This window comes from Mustela nivalis, assembly GCF_964662115.1.
Source record: "Mustela nivalis genome assembly, chromosome: 6".
In the NCBI taxonomy this organism is placed as follows: Eukaryota; Metazoa; Chordata; class Mammalia; order Carnivora; family Mustelidae; genus Mustela; species Mustela nivalis.
The window spans coordinates 89,621,964-89,635,271 of record NC_139025.1 but is presented as its reverse complement, the minus strand read 5'-3'; the positions used below and the strand labels follow the sequence as shown (position 1 = coordinate 89,635,271).

At 35.8% G+C, this 13,308-nt stretch overlaps 1 long non-coding RNA gene across 1 annotated transcript in view; it reads right to left on the bottom strand.

Annotated features, from left to right (window-relative positions):
* The window catches only part of LOC309867195, a 34,184-nt gene extending 21,533 nt beyond the window's left edge, over window positions 1–12,651 (bottom strand). Inside the window, exons 1-2 of the long non-coding RNA XR_014313036.1 lie at window positions 12,516–12,651; window positions 12,230–12,389 (exon numbers count right to left, since the gene is read on the bottom strand). This is a non-coding gene — a long non-coding RNA (uncharacterized lncRNA). The remainder of the gene's footprint in view (window positions 1–12,229; window positions 12,390–12,515) is intronic.
* Window positions 12,652–13,308: the final 657 nt, after the last annotated feature.

Sequence of the window (13,308 nt, the reverse complement as noted above, 5' to 3'; positions counted from 1 at the left end):
CCATACAAGTCTGTCATTCCCAGTCTCTTTATTTTGGTTCTTTGGATTCAGACAGATCTGGATTCAAATTCTAGTCCAGCGTCTCCTATCTGTGTAATGGACAAATGACTTTGCTTCCACATTGCTTAGTCCCCAATAATGCTCAGTTTGTGTTGCTGGCAGAATATAGAAATTAACTAACATGCATTTCATGTGTCTCAGAAAGAGCACAGGTTCACAAAAGCACAGCTAGAAATTACTACTTCCCAAATGTCAGCAAAACCATCAATCCACGTCTGTTGACCAATTAGAAATGCTCTGGACTCCAAGAGTAGTATCATAGATGTTTTGGCACTCAAAATACATGAAAATATATCTACTGGATTATTAAACTTCTTTGTTATTATGAGTAGTTCTCATGGCTAAAATGTTGTGCTAGACTTTCACACTAAGTAAAACTGGTCCAACTTCCATCAATTTACAGACTCGTAAAATATCTATTTGTAGATAGAAAACAAGTAGTTGTACATGTATACACAACATCCTTGTGTTTATATATTTATATGTAGAAATAAAATTATTAATTTACTCCTACTTTACATAGGTTGTTAAAGGAAACATGCGATTTTACTACTCCCACAATATAATAAATTCATTAACTTATCTTGGTGAATGACGTGATTGTAGCAAAGGGTTAAGAGTCAAACAAGAGGGGAGGAAATAGAATTCAGAAATGAAAATCTATTCTGAAAATCCTGTGATTGCCCATCAGTGAAGTCATTTTGGAAAAATAGCCTGTGGGTAAAATTGTAAACACCATATGTTTTTGAATATTGAAGCGTTGTCTAAGAAAATGGCTGAAAATAGAAAAACTTTAATCCCAAGATTACTTTGCATTGGCAGATATATCCATAATACTAATACCCTTTTCCTTTAAAACCTTGCTGGTTCTGCAAATAGTTTTTTATACTAACTCAAATGAAGGCTACAAAGAATTTATGTCTTTATTGAGCTTTATAAATTCCATAGTTATTGGAAAAGAATGAGCTTCTAGGAAAAAATCTTGTATTTAATTCACATCTGTGTTTTTTGGTGATTCTGTCATTAACACACTGTGACCTTTCTGTGTGTGAGATTTCTCACGGAAATCCAAGCAAATGGTGCCGTTCATCCTCTGAGTTCATTACCAAAAAAGTTATAAGTAGGATACTGTAAAACAAAAGCCATTGTGCATCTCTAAGTAGATCATATTTTATATTTTAGTGTCCTCAGTGACTTGTTTTTTTCAGTGACTCTTGAAAAGAAATGTAGACAGCATCACAGATGAATACAAGTTTCAGTACCATTCTGTATAGCTAGCATTTTGTCATAAGAGAAAACATTAAACAACTAGGTCTAAAGGCAGTGGAAAGGAGATGGATGGCATGATTCACACTACCATTTGATTAGATAGATAGAATATTTGTAATAAAGCATGTCCTAATGGCACCCGAGTAGCACAGTTAGCTAAGTGTCCGGCTCTTGGTTTTCGTCTCAAGTCGTGATCTCAGGGTTATGAGATCAAGTCCAGCACTGGGCTCTGCGTTCAGCATGGAGTCTGCTTAAGATTCTCTTTCTCGGGGCGCCTGGGTGGCTCAGTGGGTTAAGCCGCTGCCTTTGGCTCAGGTCATGATCTCAGAGTCCTGGGATCGAGTCCCGCATCGGGCTCTCTGCTCAGCGGAGAGCCTGCTTCCCTCTCTCTCTCTCTCTGGCTGCCTCTCTGTCTACTTGTGATTTCTCTCTGTCAAATTAATGAATAAAACCTTTAAAAAAAAAAAAAAGATTCTCTTTCTCTCTCCTGCTTCCTCTGCCTCTCCCCCTGCTCTCTTGCTCTTTCATACAAATAAATAAATCTATAAAAAATGTTTTTAAATAATAAAGATTTTTTTAAAACATGTCCTAATACTACCTACTGAAGAAACACCAAAAGAAACAATATTGAATCCAAAAGGCATTTTCTCACAGTGTTAGTGTATACATCAGTCAACCATCACATAGCTTGAGAATTGTATAAATTTCTGTGTATCAATTTTAGCAAGTTTATCAGTCTTAATGCTTTCAGCTGTTAAGCAAACTCATTAACATACAATTTAATTAGTTTATAAAAGTGCCTAATAAAGGGTAGTTTAACACTAGTTAATATGGACTCACATAAACAATCATTTCCTGTGAATGCTTATTAATTAGACAAGTAGAACTTAACAAATAAAACTACTATGAGATTTGGGCAAATCCTTCCACAACTCTGGTCCACAGTGACTTCATGCAGAATGCATGGATTGCTTGATTTGCAGTGTCCTCCTAACCTTGAAAGTTTTGAATTGTCATTTCATGTATTTGTTTTCATAAATTAAATTCAAGTTAAATGTACTTAATGAGAAATCTAAAAAATAGTGTAATGGAAAGTTTTAGAAATGTTTTCTTTTGAATTGCTTCCATTCTTCCTCTCATATTTGCTCACTTACATATTTACCTAACCAGGCAAAAAGCAATTCCATTTTTCTTTACTGAATAATTTATGGATAACATATATTTTTACATTTTTTATTATATTTCTATTTACTTCTCTCCCTTCCATTGGAAAGTAAGCTCTTTGAGAACAAGAGCCATGCCCATTTCTTTCTTTTTATTTTAATTGTACTTAGCAAAATTATTTACTCATGTGTTCATTAAATATTTTTAAATAAACTAATGTTGTCTCAGAACATCAATTTAGTGAGAGCTCAGGCATCTGCCTTTTCCTGCCACACTCCCTGAGGCTGTGGGTGTGGCATAATCTGAAATTCAGATTGGAGAGTTTCTCCACTCTTGCCTTTTTTACATTGCTCTAAGCCATTTCAGAAATCATCTGCTCTTGCTCTTTACCCTCTTGGCTTTGAGAATTGGTTTATCCTCCTTGTTTTGTTCCATTTGGCTTTGGCAACTGTTCCCACACTGTTTACCTTGTGTACTGACCTTGGAAACCCCTAAGATTTGCCTCTGCTAATTGTCTCCGCCTCCTTTGGCTCCAAATTCTAAATCATTGCCCAGACTAAGCCTCTGAGACACCACCTGCCCTGTCTTGTGGAAAGGAGATCATATTTGATTTCTTTGGAAAACATCCATCTTATCAGGTTCATGCAAATTTCACATTTGTTTGTAATGGCCATTTAAAACCCAGACAGCAATAATGTGAAAAAGTTTCTACCTGTGAAGGTGAAGAGAACATTCTCTTGGTTCCAGGAACAAGTGCCTATATTGAAACAAAGCAGTAGAAGAAAGGATGTACTTCGTCATAGAATGCATGAAGAATATGGAAAAATAATTAAGAATTAAGGATGATAAAATATAACGTATAGAACCTAGTAGTTTAAAAGAACTCCAGAGCTTTAAATAAATAAAAGATCTAATAAAAAGCCTTCACTCAGTATAAATCTCCCTTATAAAATATTTCTGATACATGAACATTCAGACTGTTTTAATATTTCCAGAGATAAAGAGCTAAGGAAGCCAATACCTTAGAAATTCTACCTTTAATGGATATCTGCATGCAGTAATTTCCACCATGTTTGTCCTGGTGTAATCCTTTGAAAACCACACACACACACACAAATGTCTTTCCTTTCCAAGTGATAACTCTTTAAATATTGTAAAATGACCATGACAGCCTCTACTACCACCACTACCTGTGTGTGTGTGTGTGTGTGTGTGTGTGTGTGCATACATCCATGTGTGTACCTAATTATAAGAGCTTTCTATCTATTAATACTGAAGCAAGTACTTTACATGTATTATCTCTCTTATCATAACTTATGAAGTTATTATTAATTTCACTGTGGGCTTATGTTTAACGTTTCAGAACATGATTTCTATCATATAATAATAAAGTGGACTCTAAGCTTGAATTTTAAAATGAGAATGCTGATACATGCCTGGTATAGGTCTTGCAAATCTTAAGTGAATTAGAGTTTGGTGTAAGAATTAAGTTAGGTAAAGGATGGAAAGCACCAGGATTTTCAACAAATGGAGACTGTCATTTGCCTATCAGCATTAACTGCTTTCAAGCCAGGCATCTTCAATCTAGTACTTATGCAACTGAGTTAAAAATGTTTATATAATTATAAAAAATAATACATATCCAGCATAAAAAGCTGAAACAAAAAATAAAACCAAGAGACAGCATGTATCAGAAAGACAAAGATAGTATTTGGTATATATCTGTTGCATTTTTTACTTGCATAGAATTTCAATTGTTTATATAGATGAAGATCATCCAGCTCTGGGTTTTTAGCATTAATACACAGGTGTCTTACCATATCATTGGAAACTACCTCTTCATAAGTTTCATTTTGATGGAAGCATGATCATGTGAATATGCCATGACTCTAATAACTGATCTCATTTGGATGTTTACTTATTTGAATAGTTCACTATTATAAACACCTATGTAATGAACCTGTTCATTCACAAATATTACTCTGTTTTTAATTTTTATTAGAATAGAGCTCGGATATTTTTTCAGATTTTTTTAAAAAGAAATAATCTTGATAAATATATTTCAGTTGATACTGTTGACTAAAATGAAAGGTTCCATAAATACCTTATCTTACATTTTGGGTGGATCTGTGTGTGTTTGTGTCTGTGCATATGTGTGTGTTTATTTAACTTCATTGCATTGATTTTATTCCAAATTGATTCAGTGGGTCCAAAGTTTTTGTATATTTCTCACAGTTTTGCAACTTCTACAAACATAATTTGTCTAAGTCTTCATTCAAATTAGTCATATGAACTTTGAGGTAGAAGTATCTAGGACATTTTGACATGTCACTGGAGACATGCCAATTTGATATTGGTTCATTAATGAAAAATCTGGGAACATTGTTCAAATAGGTAAAAATATTACTAACAGTATCTGTCTCTATATCATCAACAAGATGGTAAAATTCCTTCCAAACTATACTATGACAAGGTAGATTCATCTTAAAAGGGTTCAAACAATTGAATGGAATTTGCAACCATATTTCAAATTTTAGAATTAAACTATTTTGAAATAGCTACTAGCGGTATGCCTGGATGACTCAGTCAGTTAAACATGTGACTCTTAATCTCAGCTCAGGTGTTGATCTCAGGGTCATGAATTCAAACCCCTACTTTTTAAAAAAAAATGATAAAATAGAAAATAATAGGTAATATGAATTAACAATCAGATCTATATCATTTCTACTGCCTAGGTATTTATCCATGCAATATTTAGAGAGTTATTTTTAGGGACATTGCCTTGGACCCATGTATGTTTCTCAATGGCAAAAAAATATATAACTTTGCCTAGAGAATCAAATTTATTATTGTAAAAATAAAAGCACAAAAAATTATTAGGTAATTTCTTTCTTAAACATAAAAGTATGGGTGTTCGCATGGATGAATGGATGGATGGATGGAATATAATATCCAAAATGTTTACTACATTATGGACAGTTTGACAAGAGGGAGGAGGAGCAGGAGACTTTGGTTTTGTCTGGTCCCAGGAATTCAGCTAGATAACTATCAAATCATTCTGAAGACCTGTGAACTTAACTAGAGAGCTAAGAAAAGCATTGTGTAACTCTACAAATAAAAAAGTGATGACTTTCTGCAAGAATGACAAGATGGAAAAACTCACCTCAAAAAAGAGAATAAGCAGGAGTACTGACTGCCAGGGACCTAATCACTATAGATATAAATAAGATGTCATAACTAGAGTTTAGAAAAATGTTTATAAAGATACTGGCTGAGCTTGAAAAAAGCATAGGAGACACTAAGGAATCCCTTTCTGGAGAAATAAAAGAGCTAAAATCTAATTAAGTCAAAATAAAAAAAAGGCTATTAATGACATGAAAGAAAAAATGGAGACTCTAACTGCTAGAATAAATGAGACAGAAGAGAGAATTAATGATACAGAAGACAAAATGATGGAGATTAAAGAAACTGAGAAAATAAAGGGATAAACAACTACAGGATCAGGAGGGGGGAATGTGAGAGGTAAGTTATACCATAAAGCAAAACAATATTAGGATAATTGGGACCCCAGAAGAAGAAGAAAGGGGGGTGGGTGTGCAGAAGGTATACTGGAACAAATTATAGCAGACCACTTCCCTAATGTGAGGGAGGAAACAGGCATTCAAGACCAAGATGCACAGAGAACTCCTCCTCAAAATCAGTAAAAATAGGTCAACACCTCAACATGTAATAGTGAAACTTGCAAATTTGAGACTAAGAGAAAATCTGGAAAGCAGCTCAGCACTGTAACCTACAAAGGTAGAAACACTAGACTGGCAGCAGAGCAATTCACAGAGATCTGGCATGCCAGAAAGGACTGTCATGATATATTTAGGGTACAGTCAAGAACACTTTATCCAGCAATGCTATCATTCAGAATAGGAGAGATAAAAACCTTTCAGGACAAACAGAAACTAAAAGAATTTGTGAACACTAAACCAGCCCAGCAAGAAATATTAAAGGGGATCCTTTAGGAATGAGAGATCCCAAAAGTAACATAGACCAGAAAGGAACAGAGAAAATATACAGAAAGAGTGACTTGACAGGTAATACAATGGCACTAACTTCATATCTTTCAAAAGTTAGTCTGAGTATAAATGGACTAAATTCCCCAATCAAAAGACACAAGGTAACAGATTGGATTAAAAAACAAGACCCATTGGTATATTGTCTGCAAGACTCTTTTTAGGGCCAAAGCATATCCAGATTAAAAGAGAGGGGGTAGAAAACCATTTACCATGCTAACGGACATCAAAAGAAAGCTGGGGTAACAATCCTTATATCAGACAGATTAGGTATTAAGCAAAAGATTGTGATAAGAGATGAGGAAGGACACTATATCATCATTAAAGGGTCTATCCAACAAGAAGATATAACAATTGTAAATATTATGCACCTAACATGGGAGTAGCAAATAATATAAACCAATTAAAACAAAATTAAAGAAGCACACTGATAATAATACAATAGTAGCAGGGAGTGTTAACATCCTACTTACTGAAATGGACAGCTCATCTAAGCAGAAGATCAACAAGGAAACAAGGGCTTTGAATTACACACTGAGCCAGATAGAATTCACAGATATATTCAGAGCATTCCATCCTAAAGCAACAGAATACACATTCTTCTCAAGTACACATGGAACATTCTCCAGAATAAATCACGTACTGGGTCACAAATCAGGTTTCAACTGGAACCAAAAGATTGAGATCATTCCCTGCATATTTAGAGACCACACTGCTTTGAAACTGGAATTCAAACACAAGAGGAAATTTGAAAAGAATCAAATACATGAAGGTTAAAAAGCATCCTACTAAAGAATGAATAAGTCAATGAGGAAATTAAGAAAGAATTTTAAAAATTCACAGAAACAAATGAAAATGAAAACATAACTGTTCAAAGCCTTTGGGATACAGCAAAGGCAGTCCTAAGTGGGAAGCAATATAAGCCATTCTGAAGAAACAATAAAGGTCTCAAATACATGAGCTAACCTTACACCTAAAGGTGCTGGAGAAAGAATGGCAAATATAGTCCAAACCCAGCAGGAGAAGAGGATTAATAAAGATTAGAGCAGAAATCAATGAAATAAAAAACAAAAGAAAAGGAGAACAGATCAATCAAATTAGGAGCTGGTTCTTAAAAAGAATTAATAAGATCAATAAACTTCTGGCCAGACTTATCAAAAAGAAAAGAAAAAGGACCCAAACCCCTAAAATCATGAATGAAAGGAGAGAGATCACAACCAATACTGAAGAAATACACACTATTATAAGAACATATTATGAACAACTATATGGCAACAAATTAGGCAATCTGGGAGGAATGGATGCATTCCTAGAGACATATAAACTACTAAAACTGAACCAGGAAGAAACAGAAAGCCTGAACAGACCCATAACCAGCAAGGAAATTGAAGCAGTAATCAAAAATCTCCCAATAAACAAGAGCCCAGGGCAAGAAGGTTTCCAGGGGAATTCTACTAAACATTAAAGAAGAATTACACCTATTCTCCTGAAACTGTTTCAAAAAATAGAAATAGAAGGAAAGCTCTCAAGCTCTTTCTATGAGACCAGCATTGACTTGATCCAAAAAATCAAAGACCCCACCAAAAAGGAGAATTATAGACCAATATCCCTGATGAACATGGATGCAAAAATTTCTCACCAAATACTAGCCAACAGGATCCAACAGCACATTAAAAGGATTATTCACCAAGACCAAGTGGGATCTATTCCCAGGTTGCAAGATGGTTCATCATCCACAAATCAATCAATGTGATATACTACATTAATAAGAGAAAGGACAAGAACCATATGATCCTCTCAATAGATGAAGAAAAAGCACTCAACAAAGTATAGCATCCTTTCTCAATTAAAACTCTTCACAGTGTAGAGATAGAGGCAACCTACTTCAATATCATAAAAGCCAAATACAAAAAGCCCACAGTGAATATCATTCTCAGTAGGGAAAAACTGAGAGATTTTCCCTTATGGCCAGGAACACGACAGGGATGTCTACTATCACCTCTGTTGTTCAACATAGTAGTAGAAGTCCTAGCCTCAGTAATCAGACAACAAAAAGAAATAAAAGGCATCCTGATCAACAAAGAAGCCAAACTCTCACTCTTCACAAATGACATAATACTCTATGTGGAAAACCCAAAAGACCATCCCAAAATTGCTAGAACTCACACAGAAATTCAGCAAAGCATCAGGATATAAAATCAATGCACAGAAATCAGTTGCATTTCTATACACTAGTAATGAGACAAAAGAAAGAGAAATTAAGGAGTCAATTCCATTTACAATTGCAACAAAAACCATAAGATAATGAGGAATAAACCTAACCAAAGAGGCAAAGGATCTGTACTCAGAGAACTATAGAACACCAATGAAAGAAATTGGGGACAACACAAAGAAATGGAAAAACATTCCATGCTAATGGATTGGGAGAACAAATATTGTTAAAGTGTCTATGCTACCTAGAGCAATCTATACATTTAATGCAAACCCTGTCAAAATGCCATCAACTCTTTCTATAGAGCTAGAACAAATAATCTTAAAATTTGTATGGAACCACAAAAGACCCTGAATAGCCAAAGGAATGATGAAAAAGAAAACCAAAGCTGGTGGCATCACAGTTCTGGACTTCAAGCTTTATTACAAAGCTGTAATCATGAAGACAGTATGATACTGGCACAAAAACAGACACATAGATCAATGGAACAAAATAGAGAGCCCAGAAATGGACCATCAACTCTATGGTCAACTAAAGCAGGAAAGAATATCCAATGGAAAAAAATACAGTCTCTTCAACAAATGATGTTGGGAAAATTGGACAGCCACATACAGAAGAATGAAACTGGACCATTTTCTTACACCATACACAAAATGGATGAAAGACCTAAAGGTGAGACAGGAATCCATCAAAATCTTGAAGGAAAACAGAGGTGGCAACCTCAGTTACCTTGGCCACAGCACCTTCATGCTAGACCTGACTCCAAAGGCACGGGAAACAAAGGCAAAAATGAACTATTGGGACTTCATCAAGATAAAATCTTTTGGGCAGCAAAAGCAACAGTTGACAAGACCAAAAGACAACCAACAGAATGTGAGAAGATATGTGGAAATATTTTACCAGATAAAGGACTAGTATCCAAAAATCTATAAAGAACCTATCAAATTCAATACCTAAAGAACACATAATCCAATCAAGAAATAGGTAGAAGACATGAACAAACATTTCTCCAAAGAAAACATAAAAATGGCCAACAAACACATAAAAAATGCTCACCATCACTTGCCATCAGGGAAAGACAAATCAAAAACCACAAGGGGATACCACCTCACACAGGTCAGAATGGTTAAAATTAACAAATCAGGAAACTTGACAGATGTTGGTGAGGATATGGAGAAAGGGGAACCCTCCTACATTGTTGGTGGAAATGCAAGCTGGTGCATCCACTCTAGAAAGCAGTACAGAGGTTTCTCAAGAAGTTGAAAATAGAGCTACCCTAAAACCCAACAATTGCACTACTAGGTATATACCCCATGATACAAATGTAATGATCCAAAAATCCCAATGTTCATAGCAGCAATGCCCACAATAGCCAAACTATGGAAAGAGCCCAGATGTCCATTAACAGATGAATGTATAAAGAAGATATGGTTATAAATACAAAGGAATATTAGTCAGCCATCAAAAAGGTGAAATCTTGCCATTTTTAATGACTTGGATGGAACTGGAGGGTATTATGCTAAGTGAAATAAGTCAAATCAAAGAAAGGCAATTATATTTCATTCATATATAGAATTAAAGAAACAAAACAGGATTATAGGAGAAGGGAGGGAAAAATAAAACAAGATGAAATCAGAGAGGGAGACAAACCATAAGAGACTTTGAATCATAGGAAACAAACTGAAGGTTGCTGTAGGGAGGGGTTTGGGGGATGGGATAACTAGATGATGGACATGATCAGAGCCCATGATGTAATGAGCACTGGATGTTATATAAGACTTATGAATCACTGAACTCTGCCTCTGAAACTAATAATATACTATATGTTAACTATATGTTAATTAATTGAATTTAAATTTTTTAAAAAAGGAGGCAACATTCTCTGCCCTTGGGGCATCTGGGTGATCAGTCAGTTAAGCATCCAACTCCTGGTTTCAGCTCAGGTCACAATCTCAGGGTTCTAGAATGGAACCCTGCACCCAGGCTCCCCACTCAGTGGGGAGTCTGTTTGTCTCCCTCTCTGTGCTCCTTCCCTTGTTTGCATGTGTACTCTTTCTGTTTCTCTAAATTAAATAAGTAAATCTTTATTAAAAAATATTTACAACATCTTAAATCTTTTATGGTCAATAGTACATTGTCCTACATCCATTGAGCTTTAGCTGTGGGTTGACAGGCAAGACTTATGAAAGCACATGTTTGCTAAAAGAATAGCTCTCATCTATTAGTTTTGCTGCTTTAATAATGGAAATGTTTCAATGGATAGATAGTATTCTGCAAGTGTAATTTTTCATATAATAAAAATAATTTCAAGTGAAATTAGATTTCAGGTATTAGTTTATCACTAAAATATCATTTATTCCCTTTTAAAACACTGCTTTAAAAATGAGTTTTAAAAGAATTACTCATTTTTTCTTATGATGGATTCAAAAAAGCCTGACAAAATTAAAGTAGCTTTTTTACAGCACCCAGAAGAGTCCATACAATGTTGTTCTGGGTTTTTATCATAACTTAAAGGGAAACTTGTATAATAACTAGAGACCATGATGTCCTACAAATAATGAAGAAAGATGTTCCCAGGTTCCTTGCTACCGAAAACCACATAGGTGGCACCAAGCTTGATTTCCAAGTGGAACAGTCATGGCATTACCTTATCAATCTCAAGAGACCTAGGCAATGCTCCTGCTGGCAGCTTGTGCCATTGTTGCCACAATAATGTTAGTATCATATCCTCCAAGAATACTAGCCAGGGAGCTCTTAAAGGTTTGCTATCAGAGCCAGTCCTCCTGCCAGTGCTCAGCGTCCAGAAGCTTCAAGAACCAGATCTGGGAAGCCATCCTGGAGTTGTGTCTTCTGAACATTACTGATCCCAGGGCTGACCACCAGCCTTATGTTAGCCTGCCTACCATTGCCTCTGGCAACACAGACTCTCCTGTGTGTTATGTAGGCATTGCCAGCCCATACCCTAACAAGAAAGCACACTCAGCTGGTCTGAGATGGTGGATATGAGACTGGGGAAGTTTTGAGCATTCGTGGCTCCATCCTATGAAATCCAGCTGAAGGTCATGCCTCATCTCTCCTTCCACAAAGTTCCTACTTCCAAGAGATTGGAAAAGAAGAGCAGACGGCTGCAGAAAAGACCATGACCAGGAGGAATTTCAAGGTGAGTGGACAGCTCCAGCTCCTAAGCTACACTAATACTCAACCTGAGGTCACATCTGGGTCTGGAGTTGGGCAGGTGTCCTCTGTTCCTAGTCAGCACTTCCCTGCAGAGGACTGGAGCACTTAGCTTGATCACCGAGGTCTGCTCTACAGCTCCCACTCTTCAGGTCACTGAAAGGGTAGGAACACCCAGCTCAGTAGTGGTCTTAAGCTGTTCTTCCACAGACTCTTAGAAAATGGAAATAAGGTTGACAAAAATTAAACAGTATGCAAAAAAATAATGAAAGGATATCTTCCTTACCTTTGCAACATTTGAAAACATGGCCTCCTCATCCAGCATGTTACAGCAGCTCTGCAATTTTTCTGATCTCTTTTTCTAACTTGTCTTCATTTTAATTTTTCTTTCATTTTTTAAAATCTCAAAGTTTAAGTTTCTTATAATTTGTCTTCAACATGGTATTCTGTGAAAAATATATTAAAGGGGAGAGAAGTAATTTGGCTTAGATAATCACTGTTAAGGGTATTACCTTAATTTTTTTAAGCATATTGAAATGAGAAAGTCATTGAAAACCAATGGACAGGGGTACCTGGGTAACTCTGTCAGTTAAGCACCTGTTTTCAGCTCAGGTTGTGATCTCCAAGTCCTAGGCTGGAACTCCAGATCAGACTCCCAGCTCAGCAGAATCTGCATCTCCCTCTGCTGCTCCCCACTGCTTGTGCTCTCTCTCTCTCTCAAATGAAATAAATAAAAATCTTAAAAAAAAAGAAAAGAAAAGAAAACCATTGGACAACCATTGAGGCATTATTTACAGGTTCTGTTTGTATGACTTGGAGACTGTAATGTTAAGTAGAATCTTTGGCTGTCATTTTCTTCCACTGTGATGATGTCCTTGCTGTCCAAAACAGAGTAAATGAGCATTTATACCTGGTAAAGAAACTGTATATGAAGAAAAGAAGAAAAGTGAAGATAAGACACCAACACTCATTGAGCTCCTATGTGCCAGCATTTACGACGTTGACATTGCTTTTAACTCTCACAAAAATTACAAGCTAATTAGAATTAGAAGCTCAGAGGAGTGGAGCCATTTTCCCAAGGCCTCATAGGTAATAAGTGGTGTGGGCTAGCTCCAACTTCAGATTTCAAGCTCTCTCTCATTAACCATGCTGCCTCTCAACTACCAGATGGTCTTTCATGAAGAAAGTAAAAAACTGTTGAGACGATATTATGAAACATCTTAAGACATTCAAAAATATTTTTATAGAGGGCATAATTATTCCCATATCACTGTGGTTAAAGTAAACAATATTAATCTCCACGGTGTTGATGCTTTCAAGTTTGAAGTTGTCTCTCTTGGAATTCCCGATAGTATATATAGTACA